Source organism: Lontra canadensis, unplaced genomic scaffold (assembly GCF_010015895.1).
Source record: "Lontra canadensis isolate GAN:19392208 unplaced genomic scaffold, GSC_riverotter_1.0 scaffold69, whole genome shotgun sequence".
Classification (NCBI taxonomy): domain Eukaryota; kingdom Metazoa; phylum Chordata; class Mammalia; order Carnivora; family Mustelidae; genus Lontra; species Lontra canadensis.
Window position 1 is genome coordinate 4,666,956 of NW_022631063.1, and position 26,584 is coordinate 4,693,539.

Genomic DNA, 26,584 nt, shown 5'->3' on the forward strand with positions numbered 1-26,584 from the left:
AAGTAGTAGATTAGTGTATTGGCTGTGACCCAAGAGTAGGGAACACTGATAAGGTAACAAGACAGTGATTAAATATTGATACAATAGAGTCTAAAGAGGAAGTAAAGTCATGGACAGGCATTAGCTTAGAAGGAAATTTGGGATTTTTTAAGTATGCAGAGATATCAGAGAGAACAGCATGCAGGAATACTTAGAAAATGGTGTGAGGGGGCACCTTGGTGGCTCAGTGGGTTAAAGACTCTGCCTTTGGTTCAAGTCATGTTCCCAGCGTCCTGGGATCAAGCCCCACGTCGGGCTCTCTGCTCAGCGGGGAACCGGCTTCTCCTTCTCTCTCTGCCTGCTCTTCTGCCTACTTGTGATCTCTGTCTGCCAAATAAATAAAATCTTAAAAAAAGAAAACAACAACGGTGTGAGAATGTTATGGCTAGAATAGTCTTTTGTGAAAGCAAGTTACATGAAAGCAGAGATTATTATCTGTTTGGATAATTGCTGTATATCCAGAGGTGTTTAGCACATACTAGGTCCTTAATGGATTGTTGGATGAAAGGTGAGGTCCAGAATGTGACCATCAGAGTAGGTTCTTATGGTTCAGGGCAATGAAAGACTTTTGAGATGAGAAGAATATCAATGATCAAATTGCTGAAGGATTCATACCTCCTTTTAGATGCTTCTATGAAGAGAAAGCACTTGGAGGCCTTGTGTTAAAGACCTTAAACTGCAGAACCACATGGCTAGTAGGTTTTCACATGGCAGACTGGATGGAGGGTAGATGTCATGAATGTTGAAAAAAAGAGGGATTTTCTGTATCAAAGTGGAAGAATAATAGTTTCAAAACGAGAAAAGGCTAATTTGATCCATATTAATTTTGCCTCCAATGCTTGAAATATAGGGGAATGGCTGACAGAACAAATTTTCCAAAAAGTTATAGCAGGAAAAAACCAAGTTTCATTTAAGGCAAAGGGGTAGAAGTAGCATTCTGTGAACATTCAGAAGTACAAGTGGATTGATTTACAATGAAATAGCTCTTCCAGAGGGCGCATGGTTAAGAGGAGAAAGGCTGAGGAGGGGACAAGGGGTAATTAAGGGGGAAGAAATTCTTCGGATGATTAGAAGAACCTACCAGTACCCCTGGAGAAGAATTGTGTTCTGAGAGTATCACTATAATATTTATTGAACATTATGATAAGAATTAAATGAGATAATGCAATGTAGTACTTATCATATGAGGTAACCATTACCCTTTATAAACTGGGTCTCAGGAAGTGTAGCTTGCCCAAAGGTACAGACAATAAGTGGAAGAGTTGAGGCTTAACTACGGATGTTTGATCATTAAGATTTTATTTAATGAGAGCAAGAGTGCTTGAGGTGAAGAGAGACAGCAAGCGTGAGCACTGGGTGGGGGGTGGGGGGGCTGTGAGGAGTGGGGACAGGAGGGAGAGGGAGAAGCAGACTTCTTGCTCAACAGGGAGCTAGAGGCTGAGCTCCACTGCAGGACCTGAGGTCATGACCTGAGCCAAAGGCAGAGACAACTGACTGAGCCATCCAGGCACCCTGAAAATTTGATTTTTTTTTTTTTTTTTTTTTTTTTTTTTAGATTTTTAAAAAAAATTATTTGACAGACTGAGATCACAAGTAGGCAGAGAGGCAGGCGGGGCGGGGGGGGGGGTGGCGGGAAGCAGGCTCCTCACTGAGCAGAGAGCCCAATGTGGGGCTTGATCCTGGGACCCTGGGATCATGACCCGAGCTGAAGGCAGAGGCTTTAACGCACTGAGCCACCCAGGTGCCCCTGAAAATTTGATTTTTAAATTCTTAACCCCTGGTACATCTGCCATACTTTAAATCTCAAGAGTTCTTCATATCTTAATATAAAATAGACTTTCCTTCTTGATTTAGATGTTAGGTTTTCAGTGTTCCAACTGCATCTGACTCTGCCAGCCTCACACAGACACAACTTTCAATGACATAAACATGAAACTGTAAGATAACACTCAATTTTGAAGATGTGTATTGAGTACAAAATAGTGTTTTAAAATACAAACCAAATGATTTGAAGTTTTGGTATGAATATATAAAAATTTTACTGAAAACAGTGAACAAATTCTAATTTACTGGTGATATTGGAGATGGGGAAAGAAAGCAAAGATAAAGAGAACAGACATTTATATGCCTACACTGTATATTTTAGACACATGATTTATGTATAATTAAATTCACCTAACAGTTGTGTAAAGAATGTGTATATATATGAGGAAACCATTTCAGAAAGGTTAAGGTCTTACAGTTATCCAATGGCAGATCTGGGATTTCTGAAGTCAAGTACAAAATACTCTGAAATATTCCAAAAGTTTCTTTCATTATCTTTTGCTCCCTGATTGGAATATGATCCAATGAGTAGAATTTAGCTCTGTGCACACATTTTATGGGAAAATCTATGTAAATGAAAGGCATCTGGTTAAATATAGGGGTGCTAGATACTTTGGTCTGCTATGTATACTAAAATAGACTAAAATTGGCCTGCCCACACACAGAAAAAAATGATATTCTCTATGGGAAATTTGATAAAATTCACCATATTCCATTTTACTTCATGGAGATTTAATTAAAATGTAAATTTTAATGTTAAATGAAAACAATAGCAAGAGTAATTAACATTTACTGAGCATTTACTGTGTGTAAGACACTGTTTAAGCACTTTATATATATATTAAATGAATCATCACAAGTCCTTCATATTGTGGGTTCGTCTCTCCAGCCTGATCAGCATGTTTTAAATCAGTCGTTCAACAGTGCTGATCCACAGATTGGTGCTGGTCTGGCTTCAAAGAATACATCCCAGATAAGATAAATTAAACAAGCTAGGAGGAGGACCTTACTTTAAAAAATATATTTAAATAAGTTTCCCTAACAAATGAAAGCTCTCCCTAATGTGACAAAATAGGTATCTTACTGATTTAATATCCAGTATGTTGCATTAATCAGTTTATGGATTACTTATGGCTCTAACAATTAATCCCATACTGGTATGTGACATATGAGTTGTATCAAAATATTGAATATGTTTAATAAATCTGTAGATTTTAATTTTCCAAAATAATGATCCAATCTCAGAAATGAAGATTGAGTTCAGAGCAACCAACCATGCTAAAATGTAGACAGAGCTCTTTTTCCTCCCCGTAAGTGACAACATTCAAATCTCGTTTATTTTTTCAAATGAAGAGTTATCATACTTAGTCAAATGCAGTACATACAGATCATGACAGTGACTTTATAGAAGGATCCCATTGAAATACTAGAATGTTCTAGTATACAAAGTAGGGCTTACAGTAGTGTACTTACTAAGTATAGAAATTAAAGTATAAGCTGAAATCCCCAGTGATAGTGATTATGTAATTAGGCCATTCTTTTGTATTTTTGGGATAAGATCCTAAATTAATCTAAAGTATAGGTCCACAAAGTGAGTCTGTATACTGAAATACAAGGTCACATTATAATACCTTTTTTTTCTACAAGACTGACATTTTTTGATGTGCTTGTTCGGATATTTTTATTCAATATTGGACACTTAGTAAACTCAAGATAAATAGCATGTGAACTTGAGTGATATTAATGAACAGAGCTGGCTTTAATTAGAGCAGGCCTACGGAGTATAATGTGAACGGTACACAGTGGTATGTCCTTTCTTCAAAATATCTCTCTTGGTGGCCCTACCTTAAGGCAGGAAACTAATTTATTCTTAAGGCCTTGAAAGCTACTGTTAATGACAAATGTTACCTGTGAAAAATCAAGCACTGCTTTCACATTAGAATTCACTTGTTTTGTAACTTTTTGATCACTACTATATGTCTTACTATAGACCCCCTTTCACTAAATTCACAGGGCTCCAAAAAAAAAAAAAATGCAATAAGTGATATTTATAAATTAAGCCAAAGTCATTTTCTCTTTGTTTAAGGACACATTTATATATAATATCTATATTCAATATCTGCTTTATATATAATATCTATATTCAATATCTGCTTTATTTTCCAGAAAATATCACAAAATAATTCTATATTACTTTGAATTCAATAAACTATTTTGTTGAGTACAATCGTGAAGTGACTATTTAGACTAAATACATTGAAGTGATTAATAGTTTTTCTCATAAAGAAATAGTCAGATGATGAAAAAATTGTGTCTTCCATGGTAGGCAGAGCTACTGAAGAGCCCACGCCTGGTGAAGGTTCACAATGAATGGCTGATGTGAACAGTGTAGTTTTGCATTATAGAATATTACGCTAGATGAACAGAAGAGTGGACTATAATCCTCTGGTTTTCTGCATAGACTTAAGCAAATGAGGTTTTAGCTACTTTTCTTCCCTTACAATATGTGACCTTGTCAATAGACAAATATTCCATGTATTTTTAATGAAATTATTTAATAAACAGAACATTATCAAAATTTATGCGGTTCCCTATAATGGGAAGAGTTTATTGTACTGTACTGTTGTGGGGAATATTTCATGGATAAAAAAGAACACAGTAATTACGTATCAGATGTTAGACAAGGCTGTGTTTAATGTTAATATGTTTAATTATATATCAGAATTGTTCTGAGAAACTTTGTGTTCAGGGAAGTACCATTTTAGAGCGGGATAAGGTAAGCTTTCTTAAGAATATTCCTTCGTATTAAGTTACCATTCTCATTTAAATGATTCTTCCTTTTAAGATGCCCTTCCTAAAATTTCAACCACCAAATGAGTTTTGTTCTTAGGTTAAGTAGGAAAATAAATAATATGCTTCATGCATTTATTCATTCTTTCATCCAGATGGTATTTGTTGAATACCTGCCATCTGTGGAATGCTGAGGACACTACAATTAACAAGGCATGTGTTTGCACTCAGAAGCTCTCAGTCGGGTGCAGAGAGACCAGACAACCAAAGACAACAATCCTGTGTGATAAGAACCATAACAGAGAAATGCACAATCTTGGCTTTTCTAACCACCCGCAGAGAGGGGATGGTGAAACTGGAGTGATGCTAGATACATTTCTAGGAAGGCTTCCAAGAGTAACTGAAGCATGAGTATAGTCTTGAAGAATAAAGAAAAGATCATCAGGGTAGAGGAAAGAAGTTCTAAATACAGGAGGAATCCGTAAACTTAAAAAACAGAATCATTAAAAAAACAAAAAACAAACAAACAAAACACACATAGACTATCCAGGGAACTAAAGTAGTTGAGGATGGCTGAATGTGAGCTGCTTTAAAGGAACATGGGTAGATGCATGATGAAAGGCATGGTATAGACCAGGTAATGAAGGGGCTTATGGATTATACCAAGGACTTTAATTATCACCTAAAAGGCCATGAGCAACCACTGAAGAATCTTGAACAGAAAGGATGGGATTTGGATTTTAGAACACTTATTTTAGCATTAGAGTGGTGGAAAATGGTGAGGTGGCCACATTGGAGACAGAATTATTAGTCAGAAAACTTTAATGAATGGTGAGGTTCTGTTCTAGGGCAGTAAGCGCGGGCATCTTGAAAAGGAGACATCATAGCTGTGACGCTTAGGTGTCAAACGTGACCTTCTTCCTAACTGATGTGGAAGCAAGCAGGGTAAAAAAGTTTTCTCAGATATAGCCTTTTCTTTTTACTTTGACTTTTTACTGGTGAAATTAAAATTATAATAGGAAAAATAGATTTGCAGAAAAGTGCAGACAAGATAGAGCTCAACTACATTGTTCACGTTGACTCCGAAATACCCTCAGGACATTGTGACCAATGCCTACTTCTGTAAAGGGAGAAAAACCTATGGAGCAAGAACAGACCATAGGGTTGAATTTCCTGTGTCTGAGTCCTAGATCTATTTAATAGCTAGGGGATACTTGGAGAAATACTCAACCTATGTAAGCCTCAATTTTCCCACATGTAAACTTTTTATAAGCATCAAATGAAGTATTTCATAATAAATGTATACCAGGGCATGGCATATAATATACTCAACAGATTTTGTTGTGTTATTACCACTATAAAAATAGAAAGTATTTGAGTCTTAGGTTCAAGAGAAATAAGTGGACTACAGAAATGAATTTAAAGTTGTGGATTTGAGAGTTCTCAGCATAAGTGATTTTACTTTTTCATCCAGTTATCTGCTGTTGCAGTCTTACTTCTAGAATCACTGCTTAACAAACTCAAAATGATTGAGCCTTCAAATAAGCTGTGCATCACTTTTGGTCTTAGCCGGGCTCTTTTATATTTCTGTAATCAGCTGTGGGTTGCTGATTTGGTATGGGTTGTCTCATATGTTGGAAGGCTGGCCAGATGTTTACTAGTTTAGAATGGCCTCAGTTATTTTTCATATGTGTCACAAATTTCCCCAGGAGATTGCAATATGTTCTCATGGAGAGGCAGATGTATAAGAATAGAAAAGCCCAATTATACATAAAAATACATATATGTTCTTATCAAGCCTCTGCTTGAATGATGATTAATAACATCCCTTTGTTTAGGCTGTAAGAAGTCACTTGGTTGATCTCAGTCACTCTAAGAGGTGGCTACAATGCTAGAGGACAAAAGGGCATAGATATGGAGTATGAAACATTGAAACTTAATTCAATCAGTCATTCTGTTTATTGACATAGAGCCATGAAGTCACACTGTGACCATAAGGTAAAACTAGATTTCTCCTTCTCATTAATGGGATTCTTTTTCTTAAAATTTCTTATTTGTAAATCTTTATTTTACATCACTGCTGTGTACCATATTCTGCAACTAGACTGAATTGCATATAGTTCTCTTAACACTGGAAGATACTTTATACTCCTTAGACATACTCTTTCCTTCATGGACTACCCGGCAAACTCCTCCTACTCGTCCTTCTTCAGTCCACACAGTCCACACATCCATCTATCTATCTATCTATCTATCTATCTTTCGTTCTTTCTTTTTTTGCCTTTATTTATTTCCTTTTTAATTAATTTTAATTACCATATATTGCATTATTATATGTGATATGTGAATCGCTAGGTTTACACACTTCATAGCACTCAGCATAGCACATACCCTCCCCCATGTCCATAACCCAACCCCCCTCTCCCTATCCAGCTCTCCCCGCGTGGACTCTTTCTATTCCATGATTTCTCTTCCCTCCCCCACAGCTCCTCTGTGTGAGTTGTTACTTTTTCATGTACTAGTAAAGAAGGTTTCTGTATCAGATTTCTGAAGTGGAACCACTTTAAGACTTCTTGTGTTAAAAGCAACACACATTGTTTCGATAAAAAATGATTACTATCCTTGAATAACTCATTCCACAAATAATTTATTGAGCATTTTTAATCTTTTAGATCCTGTTTAGGATTCTAAGAATAGTGGTAAATAAGTTAGACCTGTTCCTTTATCTTATGAACTGACTTTCTGCTAGGGAAAACAGACAACAGGTAACCAAAAAACATAAGAGACTTTTGAACATGGTATAACATAGGTAAAAGATAAGGCAGAAGACAGAATGAGTTTATCAAGAATGATTTAGAGTGGTAGGAGCACTAGACAGGGTAGTTAGGAAGGTCTTTCCCAAAGAGATGTGTTTTGAGTTGAAACATCTGGGAAGAGATCTGTCATGTGAGATCTGGGGAGAGTATTCTAGATAGAGGGAGTAAAAAGTACTGAAGTCCTGAGGTAGAAACAAGTGTAGTTCATGGGGATGTCAAGAAGATCAGACTGCTGAGGAAAGATGAATGAATTCAAGTTTAGAAGCAGTCAGACGCTTGGAGCTTGCGTGCCATGGTAGCATTTATTGTTCATTGCAGATATAAAGGGAAGCCAGTGGAGAGTTTTAAGCAGGAGAGTGACAAGCTATAATTTTCAAGCACTGAAGATCATTGGGACAGTTTATTGGCTATACTTAACGTCTCCTGGTGCAGAACCTTCATCTGCCTAGAGCATATGACTTCTGCAAATCAATTCTGTTGGTACAGTGGCTTTTTCCAGTCACTTCCAGTTTAAAATTCAGTTTGTCCTGATAAACTGTTGAGACATATGAAGGTGCCATTGAAATCTTAGTTACTATACACAATTTAATACTTTCTCCATCTCTTCCTCATCCAAAAACTCCAAGGAGTATGTATTTCACCTACCAACTAAAGAGTAAGAATTGTTCACATAGAACATAGGGAGGTGGGAGGAAATTGGAAAGTTTTCTCGTTGATGTGTAACCAGTTCACAACCAGCCTGGTCTCCTGATTTTATTCTGCATCCCCTAAGAACCCTCTCCACAGTTCCCTGCTATTGGGAAGATCACACCCTTTCTTAAATTATTCATTCTCTAGCAATAGGTCTATTCTTAATTTTCAGCCAATATGACCCATTGGCTCCACGGAAGGGTTTCTTGGTGGGTGGGGTGAAGGGAAAGGGATAGTGGACAGGAGGAACTTGTAAACTTACTATCCTACTTGATCTTAATGAAAACCTAAGAGTTACTATAAAACAACTGCTTTACAAGAAACTGAGTTAGCTTTAATATTTTGCCTTCCTTTTATGCTTGTCTCCTGTGGTTCAGCAGCTTATCCTGTATTCAGTGATCTACAGTGGCAAATTAGCCCTAGTCGCTATATCTAGAACCATTCCCTGACCCCAATTCAAGAAAAAAAATATGTCATAGCAGGGAGAATATCTTCAAGGGAAGATAGACGTACAAACCACACCTCCCAGTGAAAAGGGTAATGCATCAAGGAAAACTATGGTGCTAACAATGTGACCCTCCCCCAGGGGAAAAGGCAAAAAATTCTAATGTTCCATAAAGACTCTATTCTTCTAGAAAAACCTTTTCCATCGAGAGGCTTTTAACCATCTCCTCCTGCAGGTAGGAGAGGACCAGTACTTTTTTTTTTTTTTTTCTGGTTTTATCAATGGACCCTAACTCCAGATAATATCTAAATTCAGTTTAGCCATCTACATTTTTCACTGAAGACAAGGCTAGGAATTGTCACAAGAGAGGAATATACAGACAAATACTCTAGGTATTGTTCCATTGCATATGATTTTTTAAAGTATAGCTTTTTATGCTATATAAAGAAAAGATTGGGGTGCCTGGGTGGCTCAGGTTCTGTTCTCAGGGTCCTGAGATTGAGAACTCTGCATCAGGCTCCCTGACAGGGAGTCTGCTTCTCCTCCCCCCTTCCCCCACCCCCAACCCTAGCTCTTACTTACCCACTCTCTCAAATAAAACCTTTAAAAAGAACAGACTATGAAGTGGTGACATAGGTGGGTGGAGTTGATAAGGCACATGTAGAAACAAGAAGACGTGTTAGGAGGCCATTATGGATAATTCAGTAAAAATAAATTGGACGAATCAAAACCATAAGGGGCACCTGGCTGGCTCAGTTGGTGGAGTATGCAACTCTTGATCTTGGGGTTGTGGGTTCTAGCCCCACACTGGGTGTAGAAATTACTTAAAGATATAAAAGAAAATGCCGTGTTTTATTTTCTTCCATAGTGTGCCTAGCAGAGATATAGTCATTAGAGCATTTCTTCTATGTTGGCTTATCACTTTTGAGGGAACATCTGATGCCCATCTAAACTTTTTGACTGTACCTTGAGGGAGAACAAGGAACACTGTGCTGGAAAAAGTTACAGCATTTTAGATGTATCTGGAAGGTTAACTTCACTACAGAGTCATACGATCTAGTAAAAACATTAACAGGAAATGGTTTTAAGTAAAGCATTTCTCCATGGGCCTTTGAAATTTCTGGCTAGGCATTTAATGGTTGAATTTTATTTTGGTTTAAATAGGATATAAAGTCTGAAAGAAAAATTGATGAATCTAGAATCGAAGATATAAATATATAAGCAAGAGCTAGTTAGCAACTTGAAATAGATGGACTTAGCAAACCTTAGTACTTTTTGAACAGTCTTTTAAAATTGTTGTGTTCTTTAGGACAAATTATATGGATATTTTAAAGACCATCTCAGTTGATTTTTTTCGTTGTTAAAGAAAATATGCCAAGATGAGTGGATGGTTATATTGTCTCTATTAACCTCCCAAAATATGCCATATAATTTTAGGAGGTAAAATCTGAGGATAGTAAAATAGGTTAATAAATCTAAGAAAAATAAAAATTTTACCTTTATAAAAGTAGGTAGAAATGTGATTATTCTAACTTGAACTGATGCATTATGTCAGTGTTCCAATAGTATTACCACCAGATTGACCTAACAGAGGTTTGGTGGTGAATTCAAATTTTTGGTATACATGTTCAGTGAGAAATGAATTTAAGGTCAAACTTCATTGGCAATGAATACTGATATCTGTGCAGTTTCTCACCATTTCTCTCTCTATCTCTCTCTCTTTATCTCTCACTCTTACTTTCTTTCATCTCTCTCTCTCTCTCTCTCTCTCCTGAAAGCCCTGGCAGGATCCCTTAGAAACAGAACTTTATCGGCCTGTTAAATATATTTTCATACTACATATAATTCAGTTTGACAGATTCTCTTTATTCTCCAATCTCATCTCCATCGGTATCTTAGTCTCTTCTTATAATGTAAAAATGAACAGCAAGTTAGAATGACACAAGTGTAAAGGGTAGGGCTGAGTGGTGTGATCATAACTGAGCTGAATTAAGAAGTTAGTAATCTAGAAATTTCCTTTGGTTAAAGTGGGGGTGGAGATCTTAGTGCTTTATGTACTGGACCCTTGCTTAGACTCTTTTGGGAGTCTGAGTCTCTAAGATTACACCTTCCCTGAGGTCACGAATGGTACTGGAGGTTAAAGTATGGCTGTCAGAATCACGTAGATTTACTCGTTGGGTGAATAAACAAGCCTGTGTTTGTTGTACCTTCACCAGTTGTTAAGCATTACTATGCCCTCCCTCCCATCAGTCTGCAACAAATACAAATGAGTTTACTACATATGGCTTAGGAGGCTAATATAGCTGGCTGTTGTTTCTGTTTGCTTGTGAAAACAGTTCCTCTAGAGCTTTGCAACTCAAAGTATGGTCCATGGAAGGCAGTATCAGGCTTCCATGACTTGGGAGCTTTTAAGAAATGGAGACTCTTAGGCACTGCCTCAAACCTACTGAATCTAGAAAGATTCTTAGATTTTACTGTTTATTAACATTTATAATCTCTAGAATAGCTCTCAATAGGAGTTGCTTCTCAATAGGAGAACCTTCTTTCAAAAGCAAAGAAAAACTGGTGTTCTCTCTCAGGTCAATTAAGTCAAAATATGTAGGATGGACTCCAGGCATTGACATAAAAAAAAAAATAAGTTCTGGGGTTGATTTTGAAGTTCTCTGGGGCTAGGAGTTGCTAGATGGCTTTCAGCCCAGGAGTTTCACCATGGAAAGAAACAATTCCAGAGACCTTAGATGGCGCATTCCATCTTTCCCCACTGATAAAGTATGGGAACAGGAATAAAGGAATTCTAAGGGGTGGGACTAAATTAGCTACATCAGTCTCCTTCCTGGAAGAGTGGCTGGCTCAGTCACCTATGCCAATCAAGGCACTCTGAACAAGAGCTGAAAGTTGGATTGACTCTCTTGTGTTGGATTCCCATCTTTGGACCCAGTGATTCCAGATGATATGATCCTGGCTTCATAAGGCTCCTGTAACACATGTTTCTGAGGCTCTACTCTGGCAGAGAGGAGATAGTACAGAAGGCATCGGAGGCACGGGAGTGCAGCGGCAATACCAGAAGCTTAGTTACTTTTGTAATCATAACTCTAAGAGGTCCAAGCTCCCACTCTAAAATATCTAACTTTTTTCACTAAACTCTAAATTGTGAGAATCACTTTCCTGGATTTACCTAAGCTGTCCATTTTCCTTGTTGAATATGAACCAGCAGAATTTTCATTCCTGATCTAGACAATCTACTTAAGAAAACTGGGAATGGAAAAATAACCTTGCCTATGCATCTTACTTCTTACCAACCTGAGTGTCTGTAATATATTAACCCTGTGTTGACTTTCAGAAGGCCAGGCAGTCTCACTTTCACACTGATTGTTCTGACAGAAATTTAGAATGAGGTCTTGTTTTTCTCTTTGTTGTTCCACTTTGGTAGTCTTTATTTAAGAACTCTGGTTAGTCTTGTGGTTGCCTTGTTGATGCTGTCTTCTAGTTTCTGTTTTTTTTCAATTTTTTAATTTACTGTTTATTTTTAGAAAACCTTAGTACAGAAAGAATGAAATTAGGCTGTTGGGAGGAGGCTTCAAATTATTGACATGAAAGGATTAAGTTTTATGTTAGGCCAAAATGTTTTATGTTAGGCCAAAATCTTTGAAAGAAATAATGTTTTAATACAATTAGTTTAGGGAAAATAAGGTACATCAATGGGTTAGGGAAGAAGGCAGAGTAGGAAGCATCAGGAATCTATCTTCCCACCCAGACAACAGTTGGACTAGAAGAATCTGTTTGATGAAAATAGTTTGGACTCTGGAGTTGATCGAAGGCTTAAAAGTTCTAGGGGAAACAGAAAAGTATAGCCCATTCAAAGGGGAAAAAAAATCGACAAAATAATTCTGAAAAACACTCAATAGCAGATATACTATACAAAGTCTTTAAAACAGATGTTTTAAAGATGCTTAAGGCAACTAAGGTAGGTGCGGAGTAAGTCAAGAAAACAATGTACTCCATGAGTATATCTTATTGTACATTCAGCCTCTTGGATGGTTATAGTTATGTCTTCCATCAAATTCCAGGCTAAATTGTAGTTAATTTTGGCCAGTTTTAGCCACCTATCTCCCACCCTCAGACCTGTGGCAGGAAACTGAGCATACGTTCCTGGAGCAGCCTGCATGCACACAGGTTATAGAAACCAGGATGGACAAAAAGGACCCATCCTCCAAATACTGGGGATCTGTGCTGTGACCACTAAGGTCTGCTTCTGATCGGAGATGCAAAGAGTGTGATGGCCATTGATGCTGACCTTCTGCCATTGTTGCAAGCCCCTTCCCTCAGGCAGGAGTGATCTGTAGGTTATTTAAAGGGCTAAGGCCCTTTTTTCTCTTCCTCCTTCATCTTTCTTTTTCCGTTTTTGGGAACCAGATATTAAAGACTAGGGCATTAGGGGCACCTGGGTGGCTCAGTGGGTTAAGCCTCTGCCTTTGGCTCAGGTCATGGTCTCAGGGTCCTGCGACGGAGCCCCTCATAGGGCTCTCTGCTTAGCAGGGAGCCTGCTTCCCCCCCTCTCTCTGCCTGCCTCTCTGCCTACTTGTGATCTCCCTCTCTCTCTCTCTGTCAAATAAATAAGTAAGTAAATCTTAAAAAAGAAAGAAAGAAAGACTAGGGCATTAGAAGGCAGCTGAATATCCAAGGAAAAATTAGAAAGTGACCATACATGCCTAAGGAAATGTACAAGCTCAGAAAAGTCCTCGGAAGACTAAGGTTACACCTTAGGCTGATTCTTGTCTCTGACAGCCTGTAACAAAACAGTAAAAACTGGGGAATGGGGAGAACATGATTTCCAGAGTTACCACATTATTAGACTCAAATATCCATTTTTCAATAAAATTCACAAGGCATACAAAGAAGTGCTCCAGGGGGTCCTGCAGGATGAAATGCTTAAAGGATACTAGACAGTATGTCTATGTCTATACTACTCAGAACCATGTGAAGAAGTGTCTCCATAAAGGTAAATATATGGACAGCTATAAAAGCTAGAATCGTAACAATGAATTTTAACTCTACTTCTTGTTTTCTACATGATTTAAGATAATACATCTTAAAACAGCCTAAAAGCTATTATCATTGTAACTTGAGTTTGTAGCTCTACACTTTATTCTCTACATGTTTTTAAGAGACCTTTATAAAGAATTATTAGCTTCCGTTTTAGGACATGGACTGTGTAAGATGTAATTTTGTGACAACCACCACCAAAAGATGTGTGGAAAGAACTATGAAAAGAGCAGTTTTTGTATGTTACTCAAATTAAGCTGGCATAAATTCAAATTTGAGTATTATAATTTTAGGATATTAAATGTAATCTCCATGGTAACTACAAAGAGAATTGCTAGATAATATATACAAAAGGACACGAGAAAGGAATTTAAACATTACAATGTTAAAAAGAAAAAAATCCTCTACACCCAAAAGATAGTAATGCAAGAAATAAAAGCTTTAAGGTATATGGAAAACAACTAGCAAAATGACAGAAGTTAGTTGTTCTTTATTAGTAATTATCTTTTTTGTTGAATTAAGATTAACATCCAGTGTTACATTAGTTTTATGTGTACATCAGTAATTAAATGTAAACATATTAAAATCTCCAAATCAAAATACAAATATTTACAGAACAGATAAAGAAGGTTCAACAATATGGTATTCACAATCGATGTTAGAGCCAAAGACACAAATAGATTAAAACTGACTCAATGGCAAAGATAGTCCATGCAAATAGTAACCAGAAGAAATCAGGGGTGGCTATTCTAATATCAGACAAGATAGGCTTTGAGATAAAAGAAAAAAATGTTAGGCAAGAAGAAGGTCATTGTATAAATACGTTTCAATGCAAGAAGATAAAACATTTATGTACCTAATAATGACCACCAAATATATGCAGCAAAAACAGAATTGAAAGGAGAAACACAGTTCTATAGTAGTAATAGGAGACTTCAGTACTTCATACTCAGTAATGGATAGAACCACCAGAAAGGAGATAAGGAAATAGAGGACTTAACACAATAAACCGACTAGGTCTAACAAAGAAAAACATTCTGTCCAACAGCAGCATATATGTTCCTTTCAGGTGCACAAGGGACATTTTTCAGGAAAGAACATGTATTAAACCACAAATTAAATCCCAGTAGATTATAAAAGACATTACACAAAATATCTTCTCTGACCACAATGGCTGCAGTTTAGAAATCATTAACTGAAATAAAACTAAACTTTGCAAATGTGTGGAAATTAAACACACTCTTAACCCACTAATGCTTCAAAGAAATCACAACCGAAGTTAAATACATACAGATAAAAAATGGAATAACATAATGTGCCAAAACATGGGATGCATAGGAGTGTTAATGGGAAAATTATCACTATAAATGTTTACATTAAAAAAAAAGACCCTAACTTTACATAATAAGCAACTAGAAAAAAAAAACAAACTAAACCTAAAGCCGGCAAAAAGAAGACAATAATAAAGATTAGAGCAGAGATAAAGAATACAAAAAAGGAAAGACAAATCAAAAGTTGGTTCTTGGAAAAGATTAGCAAAATAGACAAAAATTTAGCTTATTTCTTAAAGGCTTTTTAAAGTTTTTTTTAAAGATTTAAAAAAGACATTAGTAAAAGAATGGAAATATTACTGACTCTAAAGAAATAAAATATTGGGTCTATGGATAATTGGATGACTTAGATGAAGAAGACAAATTCCTGGAAATAAAGAACTTATCAAGAGTAAATCATGAAGAAGTAGAAAATGTGAATAGACCAATAAGTAGTAAAGATATTGAATCAGTAATCAAAAATCTCCCAACAAAGAAAGCCCTGGACCTGACAGACTCATTGGTGAAGTCTACCAAACATTTAAGAAGAATTATCATGATTCTTCACAAACTTTTCCAAAAAATTGAGAAGGAAATAATTCTTAACTCACTCTGTCAGACCAGCATTACTCTGATACCAAAGACAGGCAAAGACGTTAAAGGAAAAGAAAACTACAGATCAATATTCCTCATGAATATTGATGTGAAAATCCTCAAAAAATACTAGCAAACTGAATTGAGCAGCTTGTTAAGAGAATTGTGCGCTATGACCAAGTAGAATGTATTCCTGCTTTGCAAAGATTATTTAATACATGAAAATCAATGTAGAATGAAGGGAGGAGGGAAATGCATGGTCATCTTAACTGATGTACAAGAATCATCTGAAAAAATTCAGCATGATATGATAAAAATACCTGACTGACTAGAAATAGGAGGAAATGCCCCAGGATAAGAGCCATATATGGAACACCCACAGCGAGTATACTCAATGAGAAAAGACAGAAAAGTTTTCCTCCAAGGTCAGAATACCCGCTTTAACTACTCATATTAGACATAACATTTGAGGTTCTAGTCAGAGCAATTAGGCAAGAAAAATAACAGGTATCCAAACTAAAAGGAATGAAAAAAAATTTCTTTTAATAGATGACAAGATCTTCTATGTAGAAAACCTTAAAATTCCCACCACACACACACACACACACACACACACACACACCCTGTTAGAACTAATAATTCAGCAAAGTAGCTGATTACAAAATCAACTCACAAAAGTCAGTTGCATTTCTGTGTACTAATAATAACCTAAAAACGAAATTGCAAAGAAATATACAACTTACAATAGCAACAACAATAGCATCAAAAGAATAAAATAATAAGAAATTAACCAAGTAGGTGAAAGACTTTTACACTGAAAACTATAAAACATCGCTGAGTGAAATGAAGACACAAATAAAAACCTATTCCATGTTAATAGATTAGAAGACTTAATATTATTCAGATATCAAAACTACCCAAACTGATCTACAGATTCAATGCAGTCCCTCTAAAAAGTTGATTTTGGTTTTTTTTTGCAGAAACAGAGAAACCTACCCTAAAATACATATGGAATCTGAAGAGCTTCTATAACCATTTTGAAGGAAAAGAACAAAAAGCAAACAAACAAACAAAAAAAAAATAGCCCCCAAACAAAAACAAACAAAACAAACCAAAAAAAATAGTAAGTGTGAGGGAACTCACACTTATCTCAAAACTTACTACAAAGCTATTGTAATCAAAACAGGGTGATAACTGGCATAAAAAAATACCCATGAACTAGTGAAGAATAGAGTTTAGAACTAAACCATTTCATATGTAGCCAAATAATTTTTGACAAGTATGCCATGATCATTTGATGGGAAAAGGGCAGTCTTTTCAACAAATGGTGCTGCCAAAACTGGATACCAAAGAAAGAAATTGTATTGTTAATAAAAACCATATAAAAAATTCAGTTAAAATGGATCAAAGATTTAGGTATAAGTCTTAAAACTATAAATTCAGAAGAAAACATAGGGCAAAAATTTCACAGCAATTAAATAAAACCTTAATAAAAAAGAAAGGGCGCTTGGGTGGCTCAGTGGGTTAAGCCTCTGCCTTTGGCTCAGGTCATACGATCTCAGGGTCCTGGGATCGAGTCCCGCATCGGGCTCTCTGCTCAGCAGGGAGCCTGCTTCTCTCTCTCTCTCTCTCTCTCTCTCTCTCTATCTTCCGGCCTCTCTGCCTACTTGTGATCTCTCTCGGTCAAATAAATAAAACCTTAAGTAAATTTTTTTTCATATGATTGAATTGCTTGGATATGGAACCAAAGGCACAGAAAAATAGGTAAGTTATACTCATAAAAATTAAAAACTGTCTCAAAAGACAATATCAAGAAAATAAAAGCTAACCTACAGAATGATAAAAAATATTTGCAAATCATATATAGAAGGGGTTAATATCCAAAATAGAGAACCAGATCTCAAGAACAATAAAATAGCCATATTAAAAAATGGACTAAGAACTTGAACAGCTTTTTTCCCCCAAAGATCTAAAAATGGCCAATAAACACATGAAAAGATGTTCAATATCAGTAATCATTAGGAAAATGCAAATCAAGAGTATAATGAGATGCCATCTTCATTAAAGTGGCTACTATCAAAAGAAGAGAAAATATCAAGTGTTGGTGACAATGTGGAGAATTGGAACCCTTCTGCACTATTGGTGGGAATGTAAAATGGTACAGTTCCTGAGGGAAACAGTATGTGGTTCCTCAAAAAGTTAAATATAGAATTGCCATATGATCCAGCAATTACACTTCTGGGTATATAACCAAAATAATTTACAGTAGAGTCTCAAAGTTATTCGTACACTTACGTTCATAGCAGCATTATGCAAAGTGGCTGAAATGTAGAAGCAATCCAAGTGTCTGTCTGTGAATAGATAAGTGAAATATGGCACATACATAAAATGATATTATTCAGGCTTAAAAAGGAAGGAAATTCTAAAATATGCTAAAGCATGTGAGGACACGATGCAAGCAAAATAAGCAAGTTACAAAAAGACAAATACTGTGTGATTCTGTGCAGTTGAGGCATTTTGAGGAGTCAGAATTAGAGATGTTAGAATGATGATTTCCAGGAGGTGGGGCAAGAAGTGCAAGGGAGTTATAATTTAATGGGCAAAGAATTTGCTTTGCAAGATGAAAAAGTTATGAAGATGGATGGTGATAATAGTTGTACAAACTTATACATTTAATATTAGTTAACTGTACACTTAAAATGGTTAAGGTAGTAATTTTATTTTACCACAATAAAAACTAGAAAAATACAAATAAGTTAGTCTTTGAATTAGTGGTTAGTAACCAGCTTTTTTCACTTAAGCTCAATAAATCACTGCATTATCAATTTTATGTAAACAGTGTTTTTCCTGCTCATCATAAGACACAACTGGTAAAAGCATAGAAATGATTCAGAAATGAATGAAAGAAAAAAAAAACTTCAATTGAAAATTATATAAGGATATAAAAACATTACAAAAGAGATGGTATTTGGAAATATTCAATCAAAATTACTTTGTGAAAAATAGATGGCTAGAAATCTTATTTCTGGAGGAAAAAAGTGCTCAATTTGATTTTGCCTTAGTTTTATCCTTTTGCTACTACCAAGGATATAATTCTAAAAGGTGTACTTAGAAGCAGGTAAAAATGACTAATTTTACCTTCCAAATTTTGCTTAAGACAAGCTTATCTGCTAAAAAGAAAACTTTCTCTGCCTAAAGAACTAAAAAAAAATTCATAGATTTTATAGACTGGCAAACTCCTTTTAAACCAATTCTGTATAAAAATATTTTTTTGATCTCAAACTTCCTACTTCCCACGCCATTAAGAATGGGTGAAAAGAAACTTAAAGGCTTGTACAATACGTCATTGCTAGTACTTGCCATTACTTCGCATGATTCACAAATCGATTTTCTGGCTTTATATCTGTGAGAGACAGTGGGACTTTTTAACACCATAATTTTTCATAAGTTGATGAGTACAGGGATGATGAATGAGCCTTCATCCCAGAGTCTCCTCCAACTGGACTCTTTAAAAGAAGGTTGTTGTTTTGAAGTTATCTTAATTTTAATTTTATTTTACTTTCCATGGCTTTATAGAGCTTTCTGGAAATTACATTATTTCCTTATCAGTTATTAAACCCTACAGATTACTTTTGTTCCCTTCAAGTTTAGAGGTTATTTTTAGTACATGGAGTTGAAGAATGAGACATATGGGTACTTGTGCTAGCCCACATCTGATAAGACTGGCAGGTAGTATTAACTTCTGGTTGTGGCTACAAATTATTGTTTGGAAAGAAGTTCTAAATACGTATGAGAAGAGGCAGAGATGATATCCTCAAAAAGAAGGCGAGCGTAGAGGAGAGAACTACCCCATCCCCAGGGTGTAGCATCCTGCAGGCATTTAACTTGGCAACAAAAGTCGAGTTTTCAGAGGGTTGAAATGCAACCATACGTGTCTTTAGTGTTTTTCTTGTCCTGCAGCTTCTTCCATTTTTTGAAGGTGATTCCATCTGACACTCTTAGATATCCATAGCTCATAAATTCTATTTTCCCTAGTGGTATCTACTCTCAGAAAACATAGGTTCCTTGGTTCTTTGCTTCGAGGTATTTTCTTTTGACAAGAGATGAAGGCAATATAGGAAATATAAGGGTAGTTTGATTGCATTTATTCCTCCCTTTTACAAATATTGACACGAGGTATATGTAAGGATACAGGACATGAGAAAACTCCCTTATCTGTCTGTCCATCCATGCTTCCATCATCCATTCATTCAATTTAACTATGCTGTCTTATTCTCTCTCTCTTTTCTATCCTCCCCTTTCTCTCTCTGTGTGTATATGTTTATATATATATGTATATACACACACACACATATATACATACATACATACATACATATGTGTGTATATATATATATTCATGGATTCCTTCTTGGAAGGTATAGCCTTCATACCATAAAATAAATTTTTTATTATAAAATTCTGAGTTTTGACAGTTATGTAACTACCACCACAATCAAGAGAAAACAGTCTTGTCACACAATATTTCTCTTGTACTCTGTTCTATTTAACCGCTGCTCCCAACCCTGGCCACGGACAACCACTGATAGGTTTTCTCTTTTCTTAATTTTGCGTTTTCCAGATAGCCTTTGGGATCTGACTATTTTTACTCTCATAGTGTGTCTCAGGTTCATCCATTTTGAGATGGGTATTAGTGCTTTCTTTTTATCACTGAATAATATATGTTGATACACTACTGTTTTAATATTCATTTATTGAAGGATATTTGGGCTCTTCCTAGTTTCTGGTGATCATATATAAGCAAAGTCACTATAGACATTCACAAACAAGTTAATGTATGAGGGTAAACTTCCGTATTTCCTGAGTAAATACTTAGGAATAGGATTCTTCCTCACTTTAAATTAATGCTGTGGTTTTATATATTTCGTGATTGTATCTAAACTGTGTTTAGGCAAAAACCCCATTAGATCTGAATATACTGATAAAATTGAGGTTCTGGACTTAAAAGGTAAAACCCTAGGATAAAATCTACTTGGTTAAGGGATATTGTCCTTTCATATATGCTTTTTTATTCTAATTATCAATACATCTTTCAGAACAGCTTTACTGAGATATAATTCACATACCATAAAATTTCTCTTTTAAAGCGCACAATTTATGGGTCATTTTGTGTATTCATGGAATTCTGCATCATTGCAACAATCTCATTTTAGAACTTTTTAAAAAAGTTTTTTGTTTGTTTTGACAGACAGTGAGAGAGGGAACACAAGCGGGGGAGAGGGAGACGCAGACTCCCCACGGAGCAGGGAGCCTGATGTGGGGCTTGATCCCAGGCCCCTGGGATCATGACCCAAGCCACAGGTAGACGCTTAATAACTGAACCATGCAGGCACCCCTAGAACATTTTCATGACCCTAAAAGGAACCACACATTCACTACCTGCCTGTTCTTGTGCCAAACACTTACCATTTCCTCCTCCTCCAGTGCCAGAAAACCACTAATCTACTTTGCATCTCTAAGGATTCACTTATTTGGGGCACTTCCTATAAATAGATTCCTACAACATGTAATGTTCTGTGACTGACCTCACACTTAACATGCTTTCAAGGTTCATCCTCCTTACAGTATATATTAATACTTATTTCTTTTTATTACAAAATAATACAGAGGTTACATTTCATCTGTTTATCAATTAAACATTTGTTTTGTTCCCCTCACCATTATGAATAAGGCTGTTATGAACATTTGTGTATAAGTTTTTGTGTAGATGTATGCTTAGGAGTGTAATTGCTAGATCATATGGTAGCATTAACATTTTGAGAAAGTACAAAATGTTTTCCAAAATGGCTGTAGTATTTCACATTTCCACTGGCAAAGAGGATTCTAATTTCTCTACATTTTCACCGACATTTGTTACTGTCATTTTTATTTTGGACATCCTAGTAGATGTGAATGGTATGTCTTTATGGTTTTGATGTGCATTTCCTTTAGAATGATTTTGAATGATAATGATTTCGAACCTCTTTTCATGTAGTTACTGAGTACTTGTATATCTTTTGTGGAGAAATATCTATTCAAATCCTTTGCTCCCTTTTTAAATTGAGTTGTCTTTTTACTATAGAGTTGTAAAAATCTCATTATACAGAGTACAAGTCTTCATCAGTTTAAGATCAGAAAATATTTTCTACCATTTCTTCTCTGTTTCATTTATTTTTACTCTAAATTTTATAATTCTCCCTTATGCTTGCTTGTTTAAGTCTGCTCTTCCTTTTCTAGTTTCTTAATATGGAAGGTTAGGTAATAGATTTAATTCTTTTCTAATATAGGAACTTACAGCTATAAATTTTACTCTAAGCCTTGACTTAGCTGTCTACCATATGTTTTGGTATGCTGTATTTTGTTTTCACTCCTCACAAAGCATTTTCTAATTTACCTTCCTTGCATATTCTTTAATCCATATGTCATTTACGGATTTCCCAACTCTTTCTGTATTTTATTTCTAATTTCATGGTGATTGAACAAAATTTGTGTGATTTAAATCATTCTAAATTTATGGAGTTGTCTTTTATGGCCTAACAGATGGTTTATCCTGGGAGATATTTTATACGGACATGGGAAGAATGTGTATTCTGTTGTTGATTGGAATGTTACATACATGTTTGGACTAGTTGGTTTATGGTACTGTTCAACTCTTCGATTTCCTTGATGTTCTTTCTTACTGTTCTATCTGCAAATGGGCTATTGACATCTTCCACTGTTAAATTATCTATTTTCTCTTTAATTTTGCTAGCTTTTGCTTCATGTTCTTTGCTGTTTGTTGGTAGGTGTATACATGTTTATAATTATTATATCTAACTTATGGATTGATCCTATTATAATTATAAAATGTTCTTCTTTGTCCTTAATTTTTTTTTGTCTTAAAATTCATTTTGCCTGATATTGGAATAACCACTATTTCTTTGTTTGTATAATGTATCCATATCCATGCTTTTATTTACAATGTTTTTCTTTGCATGTGAAGTTTGCCTGCTAAATAAAACATATATTTGTGTCATGTTTTTATCCATTCTGACAATCTCTGGTTTTGATTGAAGATTCTTAAAGATCTATTTATTAAAAATAAAAATTTATTTTTATTTAAAATCTCTAAAATCTGTTCAGATCTATCAGAAGGTGAAAATGAGTAATACAGTGCTGAGTGTTGATGAGGATATGGAGCAACTGGAACTCTACATTGCTGGGGAGACTATAAATGCTGAATAGTTGGGGTGTTTTTGATAATATAGTTCCTTAAATAGTTAAGCATGTACATACTATAGTACTGAGCAGTCCCACTTTTGGGGTATCTAGAGAATTGAAATTTTATGTTCACATAAAACCTGTACACATGTTTGTAGTACTGTTCATAATTGCAAGAACTGTTAACAGCCCAAATGTCATTTAATTAATAAATGGATAAAGAGACTAGAGTACATCTATGGATGTACATCAATGGAATACCCTGCCTGCAATAAAAAGAAACGATCGATAAATGCAACAACTTCGATGAATTTAAACACATTGTATTGAAAGGTTACATACTGCATGAGGCTAGTTATAGGAAGTTCTTGAAAAACTATAGGGACTGAACAAATCCATGGTTGCCAGGAATAATGTGAGGAAGAGGGTGACTATAAAGCAGTAGCAGAAGAGTTTTAGGATGAATACTTACTTCTATAAGTATACCTGAATCGACATATGCTTGAAATTCATTGAACTATATACTCCCCCCTCCCCCAAATCCACTTTTAATGTAATTAATAATATAGGTTTTATGTCTGCCAGTTCGGTCTTCGTTATCTATATAATTTTATCTTTTTTCCCATATTCTACTTCATTATTACTTTTTTTGTGTTAGGTCAATATTTTTGTAATGTACATTTAATTCCCTTGTTTCTTTAAAAAATATTTTACTTCAGTTTTAGTAGTTGCCCTAGAGATTGAAATTAACATCTTAAGACAAATGAATTTGAATTATACCAACTTAATAAATTGTACAGAAACTTTGCTGTAATATAGCTCTATTCTCTCTTCTCCTTTGGGCTATTGTCATACAAATTGCATGTTTAAACATCTTAAGCCTTTCAATAGAGACTTAAAATTATTGCTTCATGCTGTTACGTTTCAAATCAGATAGAGGAAAAAATGAGTTATAAAAAGTGCATATTGTCTTTTGTATTTTTCTATAGAGTTATCTTTAGTTATGCTCTTTAGTCTTTACATGGAGTCTAGTTATTGTCTACTGTCCTTTTCTTTTATACCCCCTTTATTTCTTACAAGTGAGTTTTGCTAGAATCAGATTTTTTTAAAATTTAGGAATGTCTGGATTTCTCTCATAATTTTTTAAGTACGTTACAGAGTAAAAAACAGTTAATTATGCTGACATACTTTTCTTTCAGTCTTTTCAATATGTCATCCCACTACTCTCTGGCCCTCCAGGGTTTCTGATGAGAAGTTATTTATTAACCTTTTTAATGATTTTATTTATTCATTTGAGAGCGAGAGAACATGCACAAGCAGGGGAAGAGGGAGAAGCAGACTTTCCACTGAGCTGGGAGCCAGAAGGCAGATGCTTAACCAACTGAGCCACCCAGGCACCCCATTAGTTACTAATCTTACCGAGAATCTTTTATATGCAATGTCCTGTTTTTCTTTTGCTACTTTTTAGATTCCATCTTTGTTTTTATTTTTGACAGTTTGGCTATGTGGTGCCTAGATTTGATTGTCTTTCAGTTTATCTTATCAAGAAGCCATTGAGCTTCTATTCATGTAGAATGAAATTTAGCAAGTTTTCAACCATTTCTTCAGATCTTCTTTCTACTCTTTTTATCTCTCCTGGGACTCTCATGAGTATTGTGTACATTTGATAATAACTTATTGATCAGTGGACTCTATTTTTCTTAATTGTTTTTTCTTAGTTATCTCTGACAGAATATTCTCAAGTTTGCTGATTCCTTTTTTGCAGTTCAGATTTACTGTTAACTTACTCATTTTTTTAAATTTTTATTTCAGTTATTTTTCTTCTCAACTATAGAATTTCTACTTAGTTCTTTTTTTACAATTTTTATCTCTTTGTTGATATTCGCTATTTGGTAAAGCATTATTCTCATCTTCTTTAATTCTTCGGATATGTTTTTCTTCGGTTTTTAAAATAGATTTGTAGGGGCACCTGGATGGCTCAATGGGTTAAATCCTCTGCCTTCAGCTCAGGTCATGATCCCGGGGTCCTGGGATCAAGCCCCACATTGGGCTCTCTGCTCAGCGGGGAGACTCCTTCCTCCTCTCTCTCTGCCTGCCTCTCTGCCTACTTGTGATATCTCTCTCTGTCAAATAAATAAATAAAATCTTTATAAAAAATAAAAATAAAAATAAAGTAGATTTGTAATGTTACAAAATCTTTGTCTAGTCCACCTCTGGGTTTCCTCAGGAACACCTTCTGTTGACTACTTTATTTCTTGTGAATGGCATATACTACCATTTCTTTGCATGTCTCAAAAATTTTTGTTTAGAACTGGGTATGTTAAATAATACACCAACTCTGAAAATCAGATTTTCCCTCACTTGCCTCCACCCCACCTCTTCAGGTTTTGTTATTGTTTTTGTTGCTTCTTTTTGTCTGTTAGGTAACTTTACTGATATTTTTGGGCTAATTCTGTAAAATGTGTGTGTGTGTGTGTGTGTGTGTGTGTGTGTGTGTGTGACACATTTTTTTTTTTTTTATCATGTTTGGCCACTGAAGTCTCTGCTCAGTTAGCTTAGTAATCAGTCAATGATTGGGAATAGATTTCTATAAATGCTTGAGCCATCCTTTGCTAAGGGGGTCTGTATGTGTTGGCACATGTCTTCACTGCTCTTAGAATTCTTTCTTAGCTTCGCATTCTGCTTATACAAAGCATCAAAATCAATGAGACGTGAGATGGGGCTTTCTCAGTTCTTTTCTGATCATATTCACAGCCCTGAACATCTGTGTGATTTTTCTAAATCTTCAGGAATTTGCCAGAGCTTTATAAAACTTCCTATGAACATTTCATTCTATCATTTTATTCTTTTTTCTTTTATTCCCTTCCTCCCCCCCCTCCCCTTCCTTCCCCTCTACTCCTCACTAGCTATTATTTACTCCAACTGCTATTACTGCTTTAGGCAGCTGCATTAGAAACAATTGCTGCTCATTTGTTTTTTCTCCACATATATCCTTAGGATGGAAATTTTCCTCCTAAGCAAGCTTTTGAGGAAGTACAAATAATAACAAAACACTGTGAATGGTTTTTGTTTTTGTTTTTTCTTCCCAGGGAGCTACCAGATAGTGACTATTTCTTGGGATGGGACTTTTTGGACTACTCCAAACGGCCCTCTCTAATGGCTGCTGGGCTGCTGGTTTTCACAACTTGTGTATTGTGAGGTTGCTGGTGTTTAAGTTTACTGTGATTTGAAGACCATAGTATGGGAGAGGGTAAGTTAAAATGCCACAGAGTGTTCATTTTTAGAATCAACCTTTTATTTCTTGAATAAATGTTTCTGCACTATTGCCTTAGGTTCATTTCTAGAGTTTTGATAAAGCTGATTTTCACCAATTTTTCCAGGATTCTTTTTGCTTCTATAGAGGAATGAATTTTGAGGTCTTAATCTGTCATTCTGGAAGTGTATCTACTCTTGTGAATATATTTTTGAGTTTTTATTTTTTTCATCTATATTCCTAAGGCTTGTAACTTTATTTTAGTATTGAATGTTTGGTATTGATATTGATGTAATGCTGGTCTCATGATATCCACTGGCAAATACTCTTTTTCTATCTTCTATCTTTTGTGTAGGATAGGTGTTGTTTTCTCAATGGCTTGATCGAATTCAGCAGGGAAGCCATCTTGGCCTGCAGTTTGTGGGAAGGTTTTAAATTTTAGATTCAAGTTCTTTAATGTGTATACACACACACACACACACACACACACACACACACACACATTTGGCTATTAAGATTTTTCTTTTTGTGTCAGTTTGTA